This window comes from Eumetopias jubatus, unplaced genomic scaffold (genome assembly GCF_037043125.1).
Source record: "Eumetopias jubatus isolate StellerSeaLion01/CBP00866 unplaced genomic scaffold, mEumJub1_p1.0 scaffold_171, whole genome shotgun sequence".
NCBI lineage: Eukaryota > Metazoa > Chordata > Mammalia > Carnivora > Otariidae > Eumetopias > Eumetopias jubatus.
Window position 1 is genome coordinate 128,927 of NW_028274977.1, and position 26,256 is coordinate 155,182.

General features: G+C 43.0%; 1 pseudogene; it reads right to left on the reverse strand.

Annotated features, from left to right (window-relative positions):
* Window positions 1-405: 405 nt before the first annotated feature.
* Window positions 406-26,256, reverse strand: part of LOC114203136 (52 kDa repressor of the inhibitor of the protein kinase pseudogene) — a 46,877-nt pseudogene continuing 21,026 nt past the window's right edge.

Here is a 26,256-nt window from a genome sequence, read left to right on the forward strand (position 1 = left end):
GGACCTCTAATAATATTTTGAAAAGCAGGGCTGATAGTGGACATCCCTGCCACATTCCTGACCTCAGGGGAAAAGCTCTCAGCTTTTCTCCATTGAGAATGATAGTCGCTGTAAGTTTTTCATAGATGGCTTTTATGATTTGGAGGGATGTATCCTCTATCCCTAGGCTCTGAAGAGTTTTGATAAAGAAAGGGTGCTGTACTTTGTCCAATGCTTTCTCTGCATCAATAGAGAGGATCTATGATTCTTGTTCTTTCTTTTGTTAATGTATTGTATCACGCAGATCGATTTGCGGATGTTGAACCAACCTTGCAGCCCAGGGACAAATCCCACTTGGTCATGGTGAATCATCCATTTGATGTACTGTTGGATCCTATGAGCTAGTATTTTGTTGAAAATTTTTGCATCCATGTTCATCAAGGATATTGGTCTATAATTCTCCTTTTTGATGGGGTCTTTGTCTGCGTTTGGGCTCAAGGTAATGGTTTCGGAGTTATCTGTAGGAAGCTCTGACTTAGTTGTCTAGAGTTTCATGGATGTGTCCATCATTGAATCCAGATCCTGTTTTATATTAAAATTTATGTTATACCAAGCCAACGTGACTTGACATTTGGTCCCTCACACCGTTCCTCAATTATGCTTTGAGACGCTTTCACCCATGTTCATAGAGTGCATTCGCAACCTTCATCACAGGAAGTAACCTTAGGACTTTCAGCAATGCATAAACACTAGGAAAACCTTGATGTCCGGTAGATGCAGGGCTTCCTAACGGATGGGTGGAAGCTCTCTCTCTTTTCTTCTGCATTTCCACTTGATTCTCCAGGGCTCCAGCTCACCTGAGAGTGTGTCGGGATTAGGCAAGTCACTTGTATACATGTGAGCATGGTGCTCCTCCAATGGATTGCGTCTGAGCTGTCCCATGACAGAGGGTAGAAGAGATAAGCATTGAAGAGCTTTGAGGTACTGTTCTGAGAAGATGCCCTTCAGTTCCTGAATAACTTGTTCCACTGTGTGAACCCTTAGAGTTTCTTTAGAGGCACTCTCCGAAGTGAGCTGGGATTCCAGGTCACCTTGCTGGGCTCTGCAGAATTTCCCAGGGACTTTCATCTGACTCTCAAGCATAGTTGCCAAATTGGTGGCTTCTTCAAAAAAAATCCATGATGACCTTCAATATTTTCCATCCCTTCATTTCGTGAATGCAGCACCGCCCTCAAGCTACTGACTGCCCAGAAGACATCAGAGGCTGGCCCTTGAAGGTTTTTCCCAAAGGCTCTTGGAAAAGATAGGACATTTTGACGAACAACAGTGGGAACGATGAAATCAAAATCCGTTACTGCCCTACAGAGTACAAAAGCTCAACCAGCTCTCCAGTTATTCCATCTACTATTTGTATCACTCTTTATACCGTCTCCACATAAAACAAGGGCTTGTAGGAGGTCCACAAAATTTTCAAAGGCATCGTGCCTGCCTGTCCACTGAGAATGGCAGATTTCCTTCCGTTCTTTACCCTTTGGCTCATTGTTGTGCAGGAGGAGAGAAATGACATTGTCAAGCTCCAAAAGCAAGTGTGGAGATCGATGGAAGGGAGAAGAAAATTGCTCAATTGTTCCTAAAGCCACAGATACTCCCAGAAGAGGCACTGCTTTTGCCAAGCACATAGCAAAGACACGGGAAGAGCAAAGTGTGTAGAGAGCTTGGGGATATTTCTATCAAAGTCTAGAAGCACCGACTTTCCTTTTGGAAGACAATCCACGGCGCACAATGTAAGCCTGGCCACGACCATACTCCATGTTTTACCCCTCTCCTCAGTTCTCGTCGTGTGAAATTTTACAGCCAAAATTTCTGCCTCCACTTCCTAAGGCAAGAATTCCACAATTGCCTCTCTCAGGTTATGAGATTCTTCAACAAACCTCACCAACAAAGGCAAGTGTTCCTCCCCCGCTATGTCCACTACATCATCAGTGATGATGGAAGAGAAGCGGGAGTCTCTCCCTTCCCTGAAGGTCTCCTCCCAAATGAATGCAGCTCTCACAGATGTCTAGCATCTGTTTCTGCTGTGTTTTCGAGAACAACCCGGTGGTAACGGCTGTCCACTCAAAGCGCTTTCCAAGAACCTCTTCACCAGAAGGGATCTGGCACTCCAGAAGTTCTTGGAAGTTATCCAGGGTCAAGAGACCCTCCGGGATTTCATCACTTTCATGCCCATCCACAGGTACGTTCCTTTTTCCCATGAGAATCAAAATGTCGAAGTGCGGCAGAGCAAGATGGCGGAGGAGTAGGAGACCCAGATTTCGTCTGGTCTCAGGAATTCAGCTGAATAGGGATCAAACCATTCTGAACACCTACAAACTCAACAGGAGATCGAACAGGAGAGTAGCAACAACTCTCTGAACAGAGAAGCGACCACTTACTGGAAGGTAGGACATGCGGAGAAGTGAATCCAAGGCGATATTCGGGAGGATAGACGGTGGGGGAGTGGCCTCCGCCGGCCGATTCTGGCAAGTGATAGAGCCCCGGAGCACAAAATCGGACCTTTTAGAAGTCGGCTCGGCTGAGGGACGTCGCTGCAGTGGCTAAGCATGGGGTGGAATCCTCCCGGGATGGTGTGGTCTCAGGACCCTTGGGGTCACAGAAAGACCGGGGGTGCCTGAGTGCGCCAGAGCTCCCAGGTATCAGAGCGGGGAAGCCGGCTGCAGAGACAGAGCCGAGGCGCGGGCTCTCACCTCGGTGTTGCCATAAACTATGATCCGCGGCCCAGTCGGGCCACTGCTTCTCCAGCAGGGACCCAAAAAGCCGCAGAGCTGGGGAGACTCCCCTTCCTTCCCGGGGAGGAGCGGCGCGGGAGCGCAGCGCATGGATCTGCTGGGTTTGGAGACTCCACACGGGGTCGGGTGCCAGAGATAGCAACGCTCGGGCACAGGCCGGGTGAGCACGGAGTGCGGCCGGAGACCAGGGAGAAGGGAGTGACTGCTTTTCTCTGGGGGCACACTGAGGAGCGGGACCCCGAGTTCTCAGCTCCCCCGGGTGGAGATTGGGAGGCCACCATTTTTGCCCTGGTCCTCCAAAGCTCTACCGAGAGCTTGCAGGGAAAAAATCTCCTGAGAGCAAACCGGAGCACCTTCCTTAGCCCGGACGGACAATGGCGGGGCAATTCAGCCTCCGGCAAAGATATTTGGAAACTACAGCAACAGGCCTCTCCCCCAGAAGATCAGCACGAACAGCCAGCAAACCAAGACCAAGTTTACCGATCAAGGAGAACGGGAGAACTCCAGCGCTAGTGGAATACTGCACATAGAATTCATGGCTTTTTTTTACCATGATTCATTAGTTCATCAAAGTTAATTTTTGTTGACTGTTTTTTTTTAATTTTTATTTTTCCCTTTTTCAACCAACATCTTATCAATCCCTTTTTTAAAAAAAAAAAGTTTTTATTTTTCATTTTATAATCATATTTTATCCCTTCATTGTAGTTACTCTTATTTTTTTTAATTTTTTTATTGTTATGTTTTTTTTAAATAAAGAAAATTTTTTTATTGTTATGTTAATCACCATATATTACATCATTAGTTTTTGGTGCAGTGTTCCATGATTCATTGTTTGTTCATAACACCCAGTGCTCCATGCAGAACGTGCCCTCCTCAATACCCATCACCAGGCTAACCCATCCCCCCACCCCCCTCCCCTCTAGAACCCTCAGTTTGTTTTTCAGAGTCCATCATCTCTCATGGTTCGTCTCCCCCTCTGACATACTCCCCTTTTCTTCCTCTCCTGTTATCTTCTTCTTTTTCTTAAAATATGTTGCGTTATTTGTTTCAGAAGTACAGATCTGTGATTCAACAGTCTTGCACAATTCACAGCGCTCACCGTAGCACATACCCTCCCCAATGTCCATCACCCAGCCACCCCATCCCTCCCACCCCCAACCACTCCAGTAACACTCAGTTTCTTTCCTGAGATTAAGAATTCCTCATATCAGTGAGGACATGTGATACATGTCTTTCTCTGATTGACTTATTTCACTCAGCATAACACCCTCCAGTTCCATCCACGTCGTTGCAAATGGCAAGATCTCCTTCCTTTTGATGGCTGCATAATATTCCATTGTGTATATATACCACCTCTTCTTTATCCATTCATCTGTCGATGGGCATCTTGGCTCTTTCCACAGTTTGGCTATTGTGGGCATTGCTGCTATAAACATTGGGGTACACGTATCCCTTCGGGTCCCTACATTTGTATCTCTGTGGTAAATACCCAGTAGTGCAATTGCTGGATCGAACAGTAGCTCTAATTTCAACTGTTTGAGGAACCTCCATACTGTTTTCCAGAGTTGTAGTTACTCTTATTTTTGACATATATATATATAAGTTGTTCTCTCTTCAAAATTTTGAGATACAGTTTCTTCTAACAGCTCAAAATATACCCTAAATGACTACTGTATGGCTTTGTTCTAGTCTCCTGCCTGATCACATTCTCTCCCTTTTTCCTTTTTTTTTCCTTAAATCTTCTTTCTTTTTTCAAACAACTTCTTATCTTATCAAGTCCTTTTATAAAGTCTTTTATACTTTTCATTTTTACACTCATGTTCCATCCCTTCATTTTATCAAACCTTATTTTGTACATATATGTCTTTCTTCCTTTAAAATTTTAGGAGGCACTTTTTTCTAACAGACCAGAATACGCCCAAAATCTACTGTGTGCCACTAATCTATGCACTAGCCTGATCATATTTGATCATATTCTGCTTTTTTTGTATTGTTCTGTTTTTGTTTTTATCTTTTTTTTCTTTTTTTTTCTCTTTCTTTTTTCATTCTTTCCCTTTCTTTTCCCCTGGTTTCAGGTCTTTTCTGATTTGTATACAGTATATTTGCTGAGGACGTTGTAAAGCTGTTAGCATTTTGTTCTCTCATTCATCTATTCTCCTCTGGACAAAATGACAAGACGAAAAAAATCACCTCAGCAAAAAGAACAAGAGGTAGTACCGTCAGCCACGGACCTACTCAATATGGACGTTAGTATGATGTCGGACCTAGAGTTCAGAATCATGACTTTAAAGATACTAGCTGGGCTTGAAAAAAGCGTGGAAGTTATTAGAGAAAACCTTTCTGGAGAAATAAAAGAACTAAAATCTAACCAAGTCGAAATCAAAAAGGCTATGGATGAGGTGCAATCAAAAATGGGGGCACTCATCGACAGATGAATGGATAAAGAAGATGTGGTATATATACACAATGGAATATTATGCAGCCATCAAAAGGAATGAGATCTTGCCATTTGCAACGACGTGGATGGAACTGGAGGGTGTTATGCTGAGTGAGATAAGTCAATCAGAGAAAGACATGTATCACATGACCTCACTGATATGAGGAATTCTTAATCTCAGGAAACAAACTGAGTGTTACTGGAGTGGTTGGGGGTGGGAGGGATGGGGTGGCTGGGTGATAGACATTGGGGAGGGTATGTGCTACGGTGAGTGCTGTGAATTGTGCAAGACTGTTGAATCACAGATCTGTATTTCTGAAACAAATAACGCAACATATTTTTAGAAAAAAGAAAAAGAAGATAACAGGAGAGGAAGAAAAGAGGAGTATGTCAGAGAGGGAGACGAACCATGAGAGATGATGGACTCTGAAAAACAAACTGAGGGTTCTAGAGGGGAGGGGGGTAGGGGGATGGGTTAGCCTGGTGATGGGTATTGAGGAGGGCACGTTCTGCATGGAGCACTGGGTGTTATGAACAAACAATGAATCACGGAACACTGCACCAAAAACTAATGATGTAATATATGGTGATTAACATAACATTAAAAAAATTTTTTTAAAAAATTTAAAAAGAAAATGGGGGCACTAAGTGCTAGGATAAATGAGGCAGAAGAGAGAATCAGTGATACAGAAGACCAAATGATGGAAAATAAAGAGGTTGAGTAAAAGAGAGAGAAAAAACTACAGGATCACGAGGGCAGAATTCGAGAGATAAGTGATACGATAAGATGAAACTACATTAGAATAATTGGGATCCCAGAAGAAGAAGAAGAGAGAGAGAGGGGCAGAAGGTATATTGGAGCAAATAATAGCAGAGAACTTCCCTAATGTGAGGAAGGAAACAGGCATCAAAATCCAGGAGGCACAGAGAACCCCTCTCAAAATCAATAATAATAGGTCAACAGCCCGACATCTAACAGTAAAACTTACGAGTCTCACAGACAAAGAGAAAATCCTGAAAGCAGCTCGGGAGAAGAGATATGTAACCTAAAATGGTAGAAACATTAGATTGGCAACAGACCTATCCACAGAGACCTGGCAGGCCAGAAAGGACTGGCAAAATATCTTCAGAGCACTAAACGAGAAAAATATGCAGCCAAGAATGCTATATCCAGCTAGGCTGTCACTGAAAATAGAAGGAGAGATAAAAAGCTTCCAGAAAAAACAAAAACTAAAGGAATTTGCAAACACGAAACCAGCCCTCCAAGAAATATTGAAAGGGGTCCTCTAAGCAAAGAGAGACCCTAAAAGCAGCAAAGATCAGAAAGGAACACAGACAACATACAGTTAACAGTCACCTTACAGGCAATACAATGGCACTAAATTCATACCTTTCAATAGTTACCCTGAATGTAAATGGGCTCAATGCCCCAATCAAAAGACACAGGCTACCAGATTGGATTATAAAACAAGACCTATCAATATGCTGTCTGCAAGAGACTCATTTCAGACCCAAAGACACCCCAGATTGAAAGTGAGGGGGTGGAAAACCATTTACCATGCCAATGTACACCAAAAGAAACCTGGGGTGGCAATCCTTATATCAGACAAACTAGATTTTAAAACAAAAACTGTAATAAGAGATGAAGAAGGACACTATAACCTACTTAAAGGGTCTATCCAACAAGAAGATCTAACGATTGTAAATATCTATGCCCCGAACATGGGAGGAGCCAAATATATAAGGCAACTAATAACAAAAGCAAAGAAACACATTGACAACAATACAATAATAGTGGGGGACTTTAACACCCCCCTGACTGAAATGGACAGATCATCTAAGCAAAAGATCAACCAGGAAATAAAGACTTTAAATGACACACTGGACCAAATGGACTTCACAGACATATTCAGAACATTCCATCCCAAAGCAACGGAATACACATTCTTCTCGAGTGCCCATGGAACATTCTCCAGAATTGATCACATCCTAGGTCACAAATCAGTCTCCATCGGTACCAAAAGATTGGGATCATTCCCTGCATATTTTCAGACCACAATATGATTGGAAACTAGAACTCAATCACAAGAGGAAAGTCGGAAAGAACTCAAATACATGGAGGCTAAAGAGCATCCTACTAAAGAATGAATGGGTCAACCAGGAAATTAAAGAAGCTTTTAAAAAACTCATGGAAACCAATGAAAATGAAAACACAACTGCCCAAAATCGTTGGGATACACCCACGGCAGTCCTGCGAGGAAAGGAGATAGCAATACAAGCCCTTGTCAAGAAACAAGAAAGGTCTCAAATACACAACCTAACCCTACACCTGAAGGAGCTGGAGAAAGAACGGCAAATGAAGCCTAAACCCAGCAGGAGAAGAGAAATCATGAAGATCAGAGCAGAAATCAATGAACTAGAACCCAAAAGAACAGGAGAACAGATCAACGGAACTAGGAGCTGGTTCTTTGAAAGAATTCACAGGGTTAATACACCCCTGGCCAGGCTGATCAAAAAGAAAAGAGAAATGACCCAAATCAACAAAATCATGAATGAAAGAGGAGAGATCACAACCAACACCAAAGAAATACAAACAATGATAAGAACATAATATGAGCAACCCTATGGCAGCAAATTAGATAACCTGGAAGAAATGGGTGCCTTCCTAGAGATGTGTCAACTACCAAAACTGACCCAGGAAGAAATAGAAAACCTGAAGAGTCCTATAACCACGAAGGCAATTGAAGCAGTCATCAAAAATCTCCCAAGAAACCAAAGCCCAGGGCCAGGTGGCTTCCCAGGGGAATTCTATCAGACATTTAAAGAAGAATTCATACCTAGTCTCCTGAAACGGTTCCAAAAAGTAGAAAGGCAAGGAAAACTTCCAAACTCATTTTATGAGGCCACCGTTACCGTGATCCCCAAAGCAGACAAAGATCCCATCAAAAAGGAGAATTACAGACCAATATCCTTGATGAACATCGATGCAAAAATCCTCACCAAAATACTAGCCAAGAGGATCCAACAGTACCTTAAAAGGACTATTCACCACGACCAAGTGGGATTTATCCCTGGGCCGCAAGGCTGGTTCAACATCCGCAAATCAATCAACGTGATAAAATACATTCACAAAAGAAAGAACAAGAATCATAGGATCCTCTCAATAGATGCAGAAAAAGCATTTGACAAAGTACAGCACCCTTTCTTGATCAAAACTCTTCAGAGTATAGGGACAGAGGGTACATACCTCAATATCATAAAAGCCATCTACGAAAAACCTACAGCGAATATCATTCTCAATGGGGAAAAGCTGAGAGCTTTTCCCCTAAGGTCAGGAACGCGGCAGGGATAGCCACTCTCACCACTGCTACTCAACATAGTATTAGAAGTCCTAGCCACAGCAATCAGACAACAAAAAGAAATCAAAGGCATCCCAATCGGCAGAGAGGAAGTCAAACTCTCACTCTTTGCAGATGATATGATACTTTATGTGGAAAACCCAAAAGACTCCACCCCAAAACTGCTAGAACTCACACAGGAATTCAGTCAAGGAGCAGGCTGTAAAATCAATGCACAGAAATCAGTGGCATTCCTATACACCAACAACAAGACAGAAGGGAGACAAATCAAGGAGTCGATCCCATTCACAATTGCACCCAAAACCATAAGATACCTAGGAATAAATTGAACCAAAGAGGCAAAGGATCTGTACTCAGAAAACTACAGAATACTCAGGAATGAAATTGAAGAAGACACAAAGAAATGGAAAAACGTTCCATGCTCATGGATTGGGAGAACCAACATTGTGAAGATGACAATGCTCCCTAGAGCAATCTACACATTCAATGCAATCCCCATCAAAATACCATCCACTTTCTTCAAAGGAATGGAACAACTAATCCTAAATTTTGAATGGAACCCGAAGAGACCCCGAATAGCCAGAGGAATATTGAAAAAGAAGAGCAAAGCGGGCGGCATCACAATTCTGGACTTCGAGCGCTATGACAAAGCTGTCCTCATCAAGACAGTATGGTACTGGCACAAAAACAGACACATAGATCCATGGAACAGAATCGAGAGCCCAGAAATGGACCCTCAACTCTATGGTCAACTTACCTTTGACAAAGCAGGAAAGAATGTCCAATGGCAAAAAGACAGTCTCTTCAACAACGGGTGTTGGGAGAATTGGACAGCCACATGCAGAAGAATGACCCTGGACCATGTCCATACACCACACACAAAAATAGACTCCAAATGGTTGAAAGACCTCACTGTGAGACAGGAGTCCATCAAAATCCTAAAGGAGAACACAGGTAGCAAGCTCTTCGACGTCAGCCGCAGCAACTTCTTCCTAGAAACATCACCAAAGGCACGGGAAGCCAGGGCAAAAATGAACTATTGGGATTCCATCAAGATAAAAAGCTTTGGCACAGCAAAAGAAACAGTCCACAAAACCAAAAGACACCCGACACAATGGGAGAAAATATTTGCAAATGACATATCAGATAAGGGGCTACTATCCAAAATCTATAAAGCACTTATCGAACTCAACAGCCAAAGAACAAATAATCCGATCAAGAAATGGGCAGAAGCCATGAACAGACATTTTTCCAAAGAAGACATCCAAATGGCCAACGGGCACATGAAAAAGTGCTCAACACGGCTCGGCATCAGGGAAATCCCAATCAAAACCTCAATGAGATACCACCTCACACCCGTCAGAAGGGCTAAAATTAACAAGTCAGGGAACGACAGATGTTGGCGGGGATGTGGAGAAAGGGGAACCCTCCTACAGTGTTGGTGGGAATGCAAGCTGGCGCAACCCCTCTGGAAAACAGTATGGAGGTTCCTCAAACAGTTGAAATTAGAGCTACCATTCGATCCAGCAATGGCACTCCTGGGTATTTACCCCAAAGATACAAAGGTAGGGACCCGAAGCGGTACGTGCCCCCCATTGTTTATAGCAGCAATGTCCACAATAGCCAAACTGTGGAAAGAGCCAAGATGTCCATCGACAGAGGAATGGATAAAGAAGAGGTGGTATACATATACACAATGGAATATTATGCAGCCATCAAAAGGAATGAGATCTTGCCATGTGCAACGACGTGGATGGAACTGGAGGGTCCGATGATTAGTGAAATACGTCAATCAGAGAAAGACATGTATCATATGACCTCACTGATATGAGGAATTCTTAATGTCAGGAACAAACTGAGGGTTGCTGGAGTGGTCGGGGGTGGGAGGGATGGGGTGGCTGGGTGATAGACATTGGGGAGGGTATGAGCTACGGTGAGCGCTGTGAATTGTGTAAGACTGTTGAATCACAGATCTGTACTTCTGAAACAAATAACGCAACATATTTTAAGAATAAAGAAAAAGGAGAAGATAGCAGGAGAGGAAGAATGAAGGGGAGTTAGTCAGAGGGGGTGTCGAACCAGGAGAGATGATGGACTCTGAAAAACAAACTGAGGTTTCTAGAGGGGAGGTGGGTAGGGGGATGGGTTAGCCTGGTGATGGGTATTAAAGAGGGCACATTCCGCACGGAGCACTGTGTGTTATGAACAAACAATGAATCATGGAACACTACACCAAAACAAATGATGTAGTACATGGTGATTAAGAAAGCAATAAAAAACAAAGACTGTAATAAGAGATGAAGAAGGACACTACGTCCTACTGAAAGGGTCTATCCAACAAGAAGATCTAACAATTGTAAATATCTATGCCCCGAACATGGGAGCATCCAATTATATAAGGCAATTAATAAGAAAAGCAAAGAAACACATTGACAACAATACAATAATAGTGGGGCACTTTAACACCCCCCTGACTGAAATGGCCACATCATCTAAGCAAAAGATCAACAAGGAAATAAAGACTTGAAATGACACACTGGAGCAAATGGACTTCACACACATATTCGGAACGTTCCATCCCGAAGCAACGGAATACACATTCTTCTCTAGTGCCCATGGAACATTCTCCAGAATGGATCACATCCTAGGTCCCAAATCAGGTCTCAACCGGTACCAGAAGATTGGGATCATTCCCTGCACATTTTCAGACCACAATGCTTTGAAACTAGAACTCAATCACAAGAGGAAAGTCGGAAAGAACTCAAATACATGGAGGCTAAAGAGCATCCTACTAAAGAATGAATGGGTCAACCAGGAAATTAAAGAAGCTTTTAAAAAACTCATGGAAACCAATGAAAATGAAAACACAACTGCCCAAAATCGTTGGGATACACCCACGGCAGTCCTGCGAGGAAAGGAGATAGCAATACAAGCCCTTGTCAAGAAACAAGAAAGGTCTCAAATACACAACCTAACCCTACACCTAAAGGAGCTGGAGAAAGAACGGCAAATGAAGCCTAAACCCAGCAGGAGAAGAGAAATCATGAAGATCAGAGCAGAAATCAATGAACTAGAACCCAAAAGAACAGGAGAACAGATCAACGGAACTAGGAGCTGGTTCTTTGAAAGAATTCACAGGGTTAATACACCCCTGGCCAGGCTGATCAAAAAGAAAAGGGAAATGACCCAAATCAACAAAATCATGAATGAAAGAGGAGAGATCACAACCAACACCAAAGAAATACAAACAATGATAAGAACATAATATGAGCAACCCTATGGCAGCAAATTAGATAACCTGGAAGAAATGGGTGCCTTCCTAGAGATGTGTCAACTACCAAAACTGACCCAGGAAGAAATAGAAAACCTGAAGAGTCCTATAACCACGAAGGCAATTGAAGCAGTCATCAAAAATCTCCCAAGAAACCAAAGCCCAGGGCAAGGTGGCTTCCCAGGGGAATTCTATCAGACATTTAAAGAAGAATTCATACCTAGTCTCCTGAAACGGTTCCAAAAAGTAGAAAGGCAAGGAAAACTTCCAAACTCATTTTATGAGGCCACCGTTACCGTGATCCCCAAAGCAGACAAAGATCCCATCAAAAAGGAGAATTACAGACCAATATCCTTGATGAACATCGATGCAAAAATCCTCACCAAAATACTAGCCAAGAGGATCCAACAGTACCTTAAAAGGACTATTCACCACGACCAAGTGGGATTTATCCCTGGGCCGCAAGGCTGGTTCAACATCCGCAAATCAATCAACGTGATAAAATACATTCACAAAAGAAAGAACAAGAATCATAGGATCCTCTCAATAGATGCAGAAAAAGCATTTGACAAAGTACAGCACCCTTTCTTGATCAAAACTCTTCAGAGTATAGGGACAGAGGGTACATACCTCAATATCATAAAAGCCATCTACGAAAAACCTACAGCGAATATCATTCTCAATGGGGAAAAGCTGAGAGCTTTTCCCCTAAGGTCAGGAACGCGGCAGGGATAGCCACTCTCACCACTGCTACTCAACATAGTATTAGAAGTCCTAGCCACAGCAATCAGACAACAAAAAGAAATCAAAGGCATCCCAATCGGCAGAGAGGAAGTCAAACTCTCACTCTTTGCAGATGATATGATACTTTATGTGGAAAACCCAAAAGACTCCACCCCAAAACTGCTAGAACTCACACAGGAATTCAGTCAAGGAGCAGGCTGTAAAATCAATGCACAGAAATCAGTGGCATTCCTATACACCAACAACAAGACAGAAGGGAGACAAATCAAGGAGTCGATCCCATTCACAATTGCACCCAAAACCATAAGATACCTAGGAATAAATTGAACCAAAGAGGCAAAGGATCTGTACTCAGAAAACTACAGAATACTCAGGAATGAAATTGAAGAAGACACAAAGAAATGGAAAAACGTTCCATGCTCATGGATTGGGAGAACCAACATTGTGAAGATGACAATGCTCCCTAGAGCAATCTACACATTCAATGCAATCCCCATCAAAATACCATCCACTTTCTTCAAAGGAATGGAACAACTAATCCTAAATTTTGAATGGAACCCGAAGAGACCCCGAATAGCCAGAGGAATATTGAAAAAGAAGAGCAAAGCGGGCGGCATCACAATTCTGGACTTCGAGCGCTATGACAAAGCTGTCCTCATCAAGACAGTATGGTACTGGCACAAAAACAGACACATAGATCCATGGAACAGAATCGAGAGCCCAGAAATGGACCCTCAACTCTATGGTCAACTTACCTTTGACAAAGCAGGAAAGAATGTCCAATGGCAAAAAGACAGTCTCTTCAACAACGGGTGTTGGGAGAATTGGACAGCCACATGCAGAAGAATGACCCTGGACCATGTCCATACACCACACACAAAAATAGACTCCAAATGGTTGAAAGACCTCACTGTGAGACAGGAGTCCATCAAAATCCTAAAGGAGAACACAGGTAGCAAGCTCTTCGACGTCAGCCGCAGCAACTTCTTCCTAGAAACATCACCAAAGGCACGGGAAGCCAGGGCAAAAATGAACTATTGGGATTCCATCAAGATAAAAAGCTTTGGCACAGCAAAAGAAACAGTCCACAAAACCAAAAGACACCCGACACAATGGGAGAAAATATTTGCAAATGACATATCAGATAAGGGGCTACTATCCAAAATCTATAAAGCACTTATCGAACTCAACAGCCAAAGAACAAATAATCCGATCAAGAAATGGGCAGAAGCCATGAACAGACATTTTTCCAAAGAAGACATCCAAATGGCCAACAGGCACATGAAAAAGTGCTCAACACGGCTCGGCATCAGGGAAATCCCAATCAAAACCTCAATGAGATACCACCTCACACCCGTCAGAAGGGCTAAAATTAACAAGTCAGGGAACGACAGATGTTGGCGGGGATGTGGAGAAAGGGGAACCCTCCTACAGTGTTGGTGGGAATGCAAGCTGGCGCAACCCCTCTGGAAAACAGTATGGAGGTTCCTCAAACAGTTGAAATTAGAGCTACCATTCGATCCAGCAATGGCACTCCTGGGTATTTACCCCAAAGATACAAAGGTAGGGACCCGAAGCGGTACGTGCCCCCCATTGTTTATAGCAGCAATGTCCACAATAGCCAAACTGTGGAAAGAGCCAAGATGTCCATCGACAGAGGAATGGATAAAGAAGAGGTGGTATACATATACACAATGGAATATTATGCAGCCATCAAAAGGAATGAGATCTTGCCATGTGCAACGACGTGGATGGAACTGGAGGGTCCGATGATTAGTGAAATACGTCAATCAGAGAAAGACATGTATCATATGACCTCACTGATATGAGGAATTCTTAATGTCAGGAACAAACTGAGGGTTGCTGGAGTGGTCGGGGGTGGGAGGGATGGGGTGGCTGGGTGATAGACATTGGGGAGGGTATGAGCTACGGTGAGCGCTGTGAATTGTGTAAGACTGTTGAATCACAGATCTGTACTTCTGAAACAAATAACGCAACATATTTTAAGAATAAAGAAAAAGGAGAAGATAGCAGGAGAGGAAGAATGAAGGGGAGTTAGTCAGAGGGGGAGTCGAACCAGGAGAGATGATGGACTCTGAAAAACAAACTGACGTTTCTAGAGGGGAGTTGGGTAGGGGGATGGGTTAGCCTGGTGATGGGTATTAAAGAGGGCACATTCCGCACGGAGCACTGTGTGTTATGAACAAACAATGAATCATGGAACACTACACCAAAACAAATGATGTAGTACATGGTGATTAAGAAAGCAATAAAAAACAAAGACTGTAATAAGAGATGAAGAAGGACACTACGTCCTACTGAAAGGGTCTATCCAACAAGAAGATCTAACAATTGAAAATATCTATGCCCCGAACATGGGAGCATCCAATTATATAAGGCAATTAATAAGAAAAGCAAAGAAACACATTGACAACAATACAATAATAGTGGGGCACTTTAACACCCCCCTGACTGAAATGGCCACATCATCTAAGCAAAAGATCAACAAGGAAATAAAGACTTGAAATGACACACTGGAGCAAATGGACTTCACACACATATTCGGAACGTTCCATCCCGAAGCAACGGAATACACATTCTTCTCTAGTGCCCATGGAACATTCTCCAGAATGGATCACATCCTAGGTCCCAAATCAGGTCTCAACCGGTACCAGAAGATTGGGATCATTCCCTGCACATTTTCAGACCACAATGCTTTGAAACTAGAACTCAATCACAAGAGGAAAGTCGGAAAGAACTCACATACATGGAGGCTAAAGAGCGTCCTACTAAAGAATGAATGGGTCAACCAGGAAATTAAAGAAGCTTTTAAAAAACTCATGGAAACCAATGAAAATGAAAACACAACTGCCCAAAATCGTTGGGATACACCCACGGCAGTCCTGCGAGGAAAGGAGATAGCAATACAAGCCCTTGTCAAGAAACAAGAAAGGTCTCAAATACACAACCTAACCCTACACCTAAAGGAGCTGGAGAAAGAACGGCAAATGAAGCCTAAACCCAGCAGGAGAAGAGAAATCATGAAGATCAGAGCAGAAATCAATGAACTAGAACCCAAAAGAACAGGAGAACAGATCAACGGAACTAGGAGCTGGTTCTTTGAAAGAATTCACAGGGTTATTACACCCCTGGCCAGGCTGATCAAAAAGAAAAGAGAAATGACCCAAATCAACAAAATCATGAATGAAAGAGGAGAGATCACAACCAACACCAAAGAAATACAAACAATGATAAGAACATAATATGAGCAACCCTATGGCAGCAAATTAGATAACCTGGAAGAAATGGGTGCCTTCCTAGAGATGTGTCAACTACCAAAACTGACCCAAAAAGAAATAGAAAACCTGAAGAGTCCTATAACCACGAAGGCAATTGAAGCAGTCATCAAAAATCTCCCAAGAAACCAAAGCCCAGGGCCAGGTGGCTTCCCAGGGGAATTTATCAGACATTTAAAGAAGAATTCATACCTAGTCTCCTGAAACGGTTCCAAAAAGTAGAAAGGCAAGGAAAACTTCCAAACTCATTTTATGAGGCCACCGTTACCGTGATCCCCAAAGCAGACAAAGATCCCATCAAAAAGGAGAATTACAGACCAATATCCTTGATGAACATCGATGCAAAAATCCTCACCAAAATACTAGCCAAGAGGATCCAACAGTACCTTAAAAGGACTATTCACCACGACCAAGTGGGATTTATCCCTGGGCCGCAAGGCTGGTTCAACATCCGCAAATCAATCAACGTGATAAAATACATTCACAAAAGAAAGAACAAGAATCATAGGATCCTCTCAATAGATGCAGAAAAAGCATTTGACAAAGTACAGCACCCTTTCTTGATCAAAACTCTTCAGAGTATAGGGACAGAGGGTACATACCTCAATATCATAAAAGCCATCTACGAAAAACCTACAGCGAATATCATTCTCAATGGGGAAAAGCTGAGAGCTTTTCCCCTAAGGTCAGGAACGCGGCAGGGATAGCCACTCTCACCACTGCTACTCAACATAGTATTAGAAGTCCTAGCCACAGCAATCAGACAACAAAAAGAAATCAAAGGCATCCCAATCGGCAGAGAGGAAGTCAAACTCTCACTCTTTGCAGATGATATGATACTTTATGTGGAAAACCCAAAAGACTCCACCCCAAAACTGCTAGAACTCACACAGGAATTCAGTCAAGGAGCAGGCTGTAAAATCAATGCACAGAAATCAGTGGCATTCCTATACACCAACAACAAGACAGAAGGGAAACAAATCAAGGAGTCGATCCCTTTCACAATTGCACCCAAAACCATAAGATACCTAGGAATAAATTGAACCAAAGAGGCAAAGGATCTGTACTCAGAAAACTACAGAATACTCAGGAATGAAATTGAAGAAGACACAAAGAAATGGAAAAACGTTCCATGCTCATGGATTGGGAGAACCAACATTGTGAAGATGACAATGCTCCCTAGAGCAATCTACACATTCAATGCAATCCCCATCAAAATACCATCCACTTTCTTCAAAGGAATGGAACAACTAATCCTAAATTTGGAGTGGAACCAGAAGAGACCCCGAATAGCCAGAGGAATATTGAAAAAGAAGAGCAAAGCGGGCGGCATCACAATTCTGGACTTCGAGCGCTATGACAAAGCTGTCCTCATCAAGACAGTATGGTACTGGCACAAAAACAGACACATAGATCCATGGAACAGAATCGAGAGCCCAGAAATGGACCCTCAACTCTATGGTCAACTTACCTTTGACAAAGCAGGAAAGAATGTCCAATGGCAAAAAGACAGTCTCTTCAACAACGGGTGTTGGGAGAATTGGACAGCCACATGCAGAAGAATGACCCTGGACCATGTCCATACACCACACACAAAAATAGACTCCAAATGGTTGAAAGACCTCACTGTGAGACAGGAGTCCATCAAAATCCTAAAGGAGAACACAGGTAGCAAGCTCTTCGACGTCAGCCGCAGCAACTTCTTCCTAGAAACATCACCAAAGGCACGGGAAGCCAGGGCAAAAATGAACTATTGGGATTCCATCAAGATAAAAAGCTTTGGCACAGCAAAAGAAACAGTCCACAAAACCAAAAGACACCCGACACAATGGGAGAAAATATTTGCAAATGACATATCAGATAAGGGGCTACTATCCAAAATCTATAAAGCACTTATCGAACTCAACAGCCAAAGAACAAATAATCCGATCAAGAAATGGGCAGAAGCCATGAACAGACATTTTTCCAAAGAAGACATCCAAATGGCCAACAGGCACATGAAAAAGTGCTCAACACGGCTCGGCATCAGGGAAATCCCAATCAAAACCTCAATGGGATACCACCTCACACCCGTCAGAAGGGCTAAAATTAACAAGTCAGGGAACGACAGATGTTGGCGGGGATGTGGAGAAAGGGGAACCCTCCTACAGTGTTGGTGGGAATGCAAGCTGGCGCAACCCCTCTGGAAAACAGTATGGAGGTTCCTCAAACAGTTGAAATTAGAGCTACCATTCGATCCAGCAATGGCACTCCTGGGTATTTACCCCAAAGATACAAAGGTAGGGACCCGAAGCGGTACGTTCCCCCCATTGTTTATAGCAGCAATGTCCACAATAGCCAAACTGTGGAAAGAGCCAAGATGTCCATCGACAGAGGAATGGATAAAGAAGAGGTGGTATACATATACACAATGGAATATTATGCAGGCATCAAAAGGAATGAGATCTTGCCATGTGCAACGACGTGGATGGAACTGGAGGGTCCGATGATTAGTGAAATACGTCAATCAGAGAAAGACATGTATCATATGACCTCACTGATATGAGGAATTCTTAATGTCAGGAACAAACTGAGGGTTGCTGGAGTGGTCGGGGGTGGGAGGGATGGGGTGGCTGGGTGATAGACATTGGGGAGGGTATGAGCTACGGTGAGCGCTGTGAATTGTGTAAGACTGTTGAATCACAGATCTGTACTTCTGAAACAAATAACGCAACATATTTTAAGAATAAAGAAAAAGGAGAAGATAGCAGGAGAGGAAGAATGAAGGGGAGTTAGTCAGAGGGGGAGTCGAACCAGGAGAGATGATGGACTCTGAAAAACAAACTGAGGTTTCTAGAGGGGAGGTGGGTAGGGGGATGGGTTAGCCTGGTGATGGGTATTAAAGAGGGCACATTCCGCACGGAGCACTGTGTGTTATGAACAAACAATGAATCATGGAACACTACACCAAAACAAATGATGTAGTACATGGTGATTAAGAAAGCAATAAAAAACAAAGACTGTAATAAGAGATGAAGAAGGACACTACGTCCTACTGAAAGGGTCTATCCAACAAGATGATCTAACAATTGTAAATATCTATGCCCCGAACATGGGAGCATCCAATTATATAAGGCAATTAATAAGAAAAGCAAAGAAACACATTGACAACAATACAATAATAGTGGGGCACTTTAACACCCCCCTGACTGAAATGGCCACATCATCTAAGCAAAAGATCAACAAGGAAATAAAGACTTGAAATGACACACTGGAGCAGATGGACTTCACACACATATTCAGAACGTTCCATCCCGAAGCAACGGAATACACATTCTTCTCTAGTGCCCATGGAACATTCTCCAGAATGGATCACATCCTAGGTCCCAAATCAGGTCTCAACCGGTACCAGAAGATTGGGATCATTCCCTGCACATTTTCAGACCACAATGCTTTGAAACTAGAACTCAATCACAAGAGGAAAGTCGGAAAGAACTCACATACATGGAGGCTAAAGAGCGTCCTACTAAAGAATGAATGGGTCAACCAGGAAATTAAAGAAGCTTTTAAAAAACTCATGGAAACCAATGAAAATGAAAACACAACTGCCCAAAATCGTTGGGATACACCCACGGCAGTCCTGCGAGGAAAGGAGATAGCAATACAAGCCCTTGTCAAGAAACAAGAAAGGTCTCAAATACACAACCTAACCCTACACCTAAAGGAGCTGGAGAAAGAACGGCAAATGAAGCCTAAACCCAGCAGGAGAAGAGAAATCATGAAGATCAGAGCAGAAATCAATGAACTAGAACCCAAGAGAACAGGAGAACAGATCAACGGAACTAGGAGCTGGTTCTTTGAAAGAATTCACAGGGTTGATACACCCCTGGCCAGGCTGATCAAAAAGAAAAGAGAAATGACCCAAATCAACAAAATCATGAATGAAAGAGGAGAGATCACAACCAACACCAAAGAAATACAAACAATGATAAGAACATAATATGAGCAACCCTATGGCAGCAAATTAGATAACCTGGAAGAAATGGGTGCCTTCCTAGAGATGTGTCAACTACCAAAACTGACCCAGGAAGAAATAGAAAACCTGAAGAGTCCTATAACCACGAAGGCAATTGAAGCAGTCATCAAAAATCTCCCAAGAAACCAAAGCCCAGGGCCAGGTGGCTTCCCAGGGGAATTCTATCAGACATTTAAAGAAGAATTCATACCTAGTCTCCTGAAACGGTTCCAAAAAGTAGAAAGGCAAGGAAAACTTCCAAACTCATTTTATGAGGCCACCGTTACCGTGATCCCCAAAGCAGACAAAGATCCCATCAAAAAGGAGAATTACAGACCAATATCCTTGATGAACATCGATGCAAAAATCCTCACCAAAATACTAGCCAAGAGGATCCAACAGTACCTTAAAAGGACTATTCACCACGACCAAGTGGGATTTATCCCTGGGCCGCAAGGCTGGTTCAACATCCGCAAATCAATCAACGTGATAAAATACATTCACAAAAGAAAGAACAAGAATCATAGGATCCTCTCAATAGATGCAGAAAAAGCATTTGACAAAGTACAGCACCCTTTCTTGATCAAAACTCTTCAGAGTATAGGGACAGAGGGTACATACCTCAATATCATAAAAGCCATCTACGAAAAACCTACAGCGAATATCATTCTCAATGGGGAAAAGCTGAGAGCTTTTCCCCTAAGGTCAGGAACGCGGCAGGGATAGCCACTCTCACCACTGCTACACAACATAGTATTAGAAGTCCTAGCCACAGCAATCAGACAACAAAAAGAAATCAAAGGCATCCCAATCGGCAGAGAGGAAGTCAAACTCTCACTCTTTGCAGATGATATGATACTTTATGTGGAAAACCCAAAAGACTCCACCCCAAAACTGCTAGAACTCACACAGGAATTCAGTCAAGGAGCAGGCTGTAAAATCAATGCACAGAAATCAGTGGCATTCCTATACACCAACAACAAGACAGAAGGGAGACAAATCAAGGAGTCGATCCCTTTCACAATTGCACCCAAAACCATAAGATACCTAGGAATAAATTGAACCAAAGAGGCAAAGGATCTGTACTCAGAAAACTACAGAATACTCAGGAATGAAATTGAAGAAGACACAAAGAAATGGAAAAACGTTCCATGCTCATGGATTGGGAGAACCAACATTGTGAAGATGACAATGCTCCCTAGAGCAATCTACACATTCAATGCAATCCCCATCAAAATACCATCCACTTTCTTCAAAGGAATGGAACAACTAATCCTAAATTTGGAGTGGAACCAGAAGAGACCCCGAATAGCCAGAGGAATATTGAAAAAGAAGAGCAAAGCGGGCGGCATCACAATTCTGGACTTCGAGCGCTATGACAAAGCTGTCCTCATCAAGACAGTATGGTACTGGCACAAAAACAGACACATAGATCCATGGAACAGAATCGAGAGCCCAGAAATGGACCCTCAACTCTATGGTCAACTTACCTTTGACAAAGCAGGAAAGAATGTCCAATGGCAAAAAGACAGTCTCTTCAACAACGGGTGTTGGGAGAATTGGACAGCCACATGCAGAAGAATGACCCTGGACCATGTCCATACACCACACACAAAAATAGACTCCAAATGGTTGAAAGACCTCACTGTGAGACAGGAGTCCATCAAAATCCTAAAGGAGAACACAGGTAGCAAGCTCTTCGACGTCAGCCGCAGCAACTTCTTCCTAGAAACATCACCAAAGGCACGGGAAGCCAGGGCAAAAATGAACTATTGGGATTCCATCAAGATAAAAAGCTTTGGCACAGCAAAAGAAACAGTCCACAAAACCAAAAGACACCCGACACAATGGGAGAAAATATTTGCAAATGACATATCAGATAAGGGGCTACTATCCAAAATCTATAAAGCACTTATCGAACTCAACAGCCAAAGAACAAATAATCCGATCAAGAAATGGGCAGAAGCCATGAACAGACATTTTTCCAAAGAAGACATCCAAATGGCCAACAGGCACATGAAAAAGTGCTCAACACGGCTCGGCATCAGGGAAATCCCAATCAAAACCTCAATGAGATACCACCTCACACCCGTCAGAAGGGCTAAAATTAACAAGTCAGGGAACGACAGATGTTGGCGGGGATGTGGAGAAAGGGGAACCCTCCTACAGTGTTGGTGGGAATGCAAGCTGGCGCAACCCCTCTGGAAAACAGTATGGAGGTTCCTCAAACAGTTGAAATTAGAGCTACCATTCGATCCAGCAATGGCACTCCTGGGTATTTACCCCAAAGATACAAAGGTAGGGACCCGAAGCGGTACGTGCCCCCCATTGTTTATAGCAGCAATGTCCACAATAGCCAAACTGTGGAAAGAGCCAAGATGTCCATCGACAGAGGAATGGATAAAGAAGAGGTGGTATACATATACACAATGGAATATTATGCAGCCATCAAAAGGAATGAGATCTTGCCATGTGCAACGACGTGGATGGAACTGGAGGGTCCGATGATTAGTGAAATACGTCAATCAGAGAAAGACATGTATCATATGACCTCACTGATATGAGGAATTCTTAATGTCAGGAACAAACTGAGGGTTGCTGGAGTGGTCGGGGGTGGGAGGGATGGGGTGGCTGGGTGATAGACATTGGGGAGGGTATGAGCTACGGTGAGCGCTGTGAATTGTGTAAGACTGTTGAATCACAGATCTGTACTTCTGAAACAAATAACGCAACATATTTTAAGAATAAAGAAAAAGGAGAAGATAGCAGGAGAGGAAGAATGAAGGGGAGTTAGTCAGAGGGGGAGTCGAACCAGGAGAGATGATGGACTCTGAAAAACAAACTGACGTTTCTAGAGGGGAGTTGGGTAGGGGGAAGGGTTAGCCTGGTGATGGGTATTAAAGAGGGCACATTCCGCACGGAGCACTGTGTGTTATGAACAAACAATGAATCATGGAACACTACACCAAAACAAATGATGTAGTACATGGTGATTAAGAAAGCAATAAAAAACAAAGACTGTAATAAGAGATGAAGAAGGACACTACGTCCTACTGAAAGGGTCTATCCAACAAGAAGATCTAACAATTGAAAATATCTATGCCCCGAACATGGGAGCATCCAATTATATAAGGCAATTAATAAGAAAAGCAAAGAAACACATTGACAACAATACAATAATAGTGGGGCACTTTAACACCCCCCTGACTGAAATGGCCACATCATCTAAGCAAAAGATCAACAAGGAAATAAAGACTTGAAATGACACACTGGAGCAAATGGACTTCACACACATATTCGGAACGTTCCATCCCGAAGCAACGGAATACACATTCTTCTCTAGTGCCCATGGAACATTCTCCAGAATGGATCACATCCTAGGTCCCAAATCAGGTCTCAACCGGTACCAGAAGATTGGGATCATTCCCTGCACATTTTCAGACCACAATGCTTTGAAACTAGAACTCAATCACAAGAGGAAAGTCGGAAAGAACTCACATACATGGAGGCTAAAGAGCGTCCTACTAAAGAATGAATGGGTCAACCAGGAAATTAAAGAAGCTTTTAAAAAACTCATGGAAACCAATGAAAATGAAAACACAACTGCCCAAAATCGTTGGGATACACCCACGGCAGTCCTGCGAGGAAAGGAGATAGCAATACAAGCCCTTGTCAAGAAACAAGAAAGGTCTCAAATACACAACCTAACCCTACACCTAAAGGAGCTGGAGAAAGAACGGCAAATGAAGCCTAAACCCAGCAGGAGAAGAGAAATCATGAAGATCAGAGCAGAAATCAATGAACTAGAACCCAAAAGAACAGGAGAACAGATCAACGGAACTAGGAGCTGGTTCTTTGAAAGAATTCACAGGGTTATTACACCCCTGGCCAGGCTGATCAAAAAGAAAAGAGAAATGACCCAAATCAACAAAATCATGAATGAAAGAGGAGAGATCACAACCAACACCAAAGAAATACAAACAATGATAAGAACATAATATGAGCAACCCTATGGCAGCAAATTAGATAACCTGGAAGAAATGGGTGCCTTCCTAGAGATGTGTCAACTACCAAAACTGACCCAAAAAGAAATAGAAAACCTGAAGAGTCCTATAACCACGAAGGCAATTGAAGCAGTCATCAAAAATCTCCCAAGAAACCAAAGCCCAGGGCCAGGTGGCTTCCCAGGGGAATTTATCAGACATTTAAAGAAGAATTCATACCTAGTCTCCTGAAACGGTTCCAAAAAGTAGAAAGGCAAGGAAAACTTCCAAACTCATTTTATGAGGCCACCGTTACCGTGATCCCCAAAGCAGACAAAGATCCCATCAAAAAGGAGAATTACAGACCAATATCCTTGATGAACATCGATGCAAAAATCCTCACCAAAATACTAGCCAAGAGGATCCAACAGTACCTTAAAAGGACTATTCACCACGACCAAGTGGGATTTATCCCTGGGCCGCAAGGCTGGTTCAACATCCGCAAATCAATCAACGTGATAAAATACATTCACAAAAGAAAGAACAAGAATCATAGGATCCTCTCAATAGATGCAGAAAAAGCATTTGACAAAGTACAGCACCCTTTCTTGATCAAAACTCTTCAGAGTATAGGGACAGAGGGTACATACCTCAATATCATAAAAGCCATCTACGAAAAACCTACAGCGAATATCATTCTCAATGGGGAAAAGCTGAGAGCTTTTCCCCTAAGGTCAGGAACGCGGCAGGGATAGCCACTCTCACCACTGCTACTCAACATAGTATTAGAAGTCCTAGCCACAGCAATCAGACAACAAAAAGAAATCAAAGGCATCCCAATCGGCAGAGAGGAAGTCAAACTCTCACTCTTTGCAGATGATATGATACTTTATGTGGAAAACCCAAAAGACTCCACCCCAAAACTGCTAGAACTCACACAGGAATTCAGTCAAGGAGCAGGCTGTAAAATCAATGCACAGAAATCAGTGGCATTCCTATACACCAACAACAAGACAGAAGGGAAACAAATCAAGGAGTCGATCCCTTTCACAATTGCACCCAAAACCATAAGATACCTAGGAATAAATTGAACCAAAGAGGCAAAGGATCTGTACTCAGAAAACTACAGAATACTCAGGAATGAAATTGAAGAAGACACAAAGAAATGGAAAAACGTTCCATGCTCATGGATTGGGAGAACCAACATTGTGAAGATGACAATGCTCCCTAGAGCAATCTACACATTCAATGCAATCCCCATCAAAATACCATCCACTTTCTTCAAAGGAATGGAACAACTAATCCTAAATTTGGAGTGGAACCAGAAGAGACCCCGAATAGCCAGAGGAATATTGAAAAAGAAGAGCAAAGCGGGCGGCATCACAATTCTGGACTTCGAGCGCTATGACAAAGCTGTCCTCATCAAGACAGTATGGTACTGGCACAAAAACAGACACATAGATCCATGGAACAGAATCGAGAGCCCAGAAATGGACCCTCAACTCTATGGTCAACTTACCTTTGACAAAGCAGGAAAGAATGTCCAATGGCAAAAAGACAGTCTCTTCAACAACGGGTGTTGGGAGAATTGGACAGCCACATGCAGAAGAATGACCCTGGACCATGTCCATACACCACACACAAAAATAGACTCCAAATGGTTGAAAGACCTCACTGTGAGACAGGAGTCCATCAAAATCCTAAAGGAGAACACAGGTAGCAAGCTCTTCGACGTCAGCCGCAGCAACTTCTTCCTAGAAACATCACCAAAGGCACGGGAAGCCAGGGCAAAAATGAACTATTGGGATTCCATCAAGATAAAAAGCTTTGGCACAGCAAAAGAAACAGTCCACAAAACCAAAAGACACCCGACACAATGGGAGAAAATATTTGCAAATGACATATCAGATAAGGGGCTACTATCCAAAATCTATAAAGCACTTATCGAACTCAACAGCCAAAGAACAAATAATCCGATCAAGAAATGGGCAGAAGCCATGAACAGACATTTTTCCAAAGAAGACATCCAAATGGCCAACAGGCACATGAAAAAGTGCTCAACACGGCTCGGCATCAGGGAAATCCCAATCAAAACCTCAATGGGATACCACCTCACACCCGTCAGAAGGGCTAAAATTAACAAGTCAGGGAACGACAGATGTTGGCGGGGATGTGGAGAAAGGGGAACCCTCCTACAGTGTTGGTGGGAATGCAAGCTGGCGCAACCCCTCTGGAAAACAGTATGGAGGTTCCTCAAACAGTTGAAATTAGAGCTACCATTCGATCCAGCAATGGCACTCCTGGGTATTTACCCCAAAGATACAAAGGTAGGGACCCGAAGCGGTACGTGCCCCCCATTGTTTATAGCAGCAATGTCCACAATAGCCAAACTGTGGAAAGAGCCAAG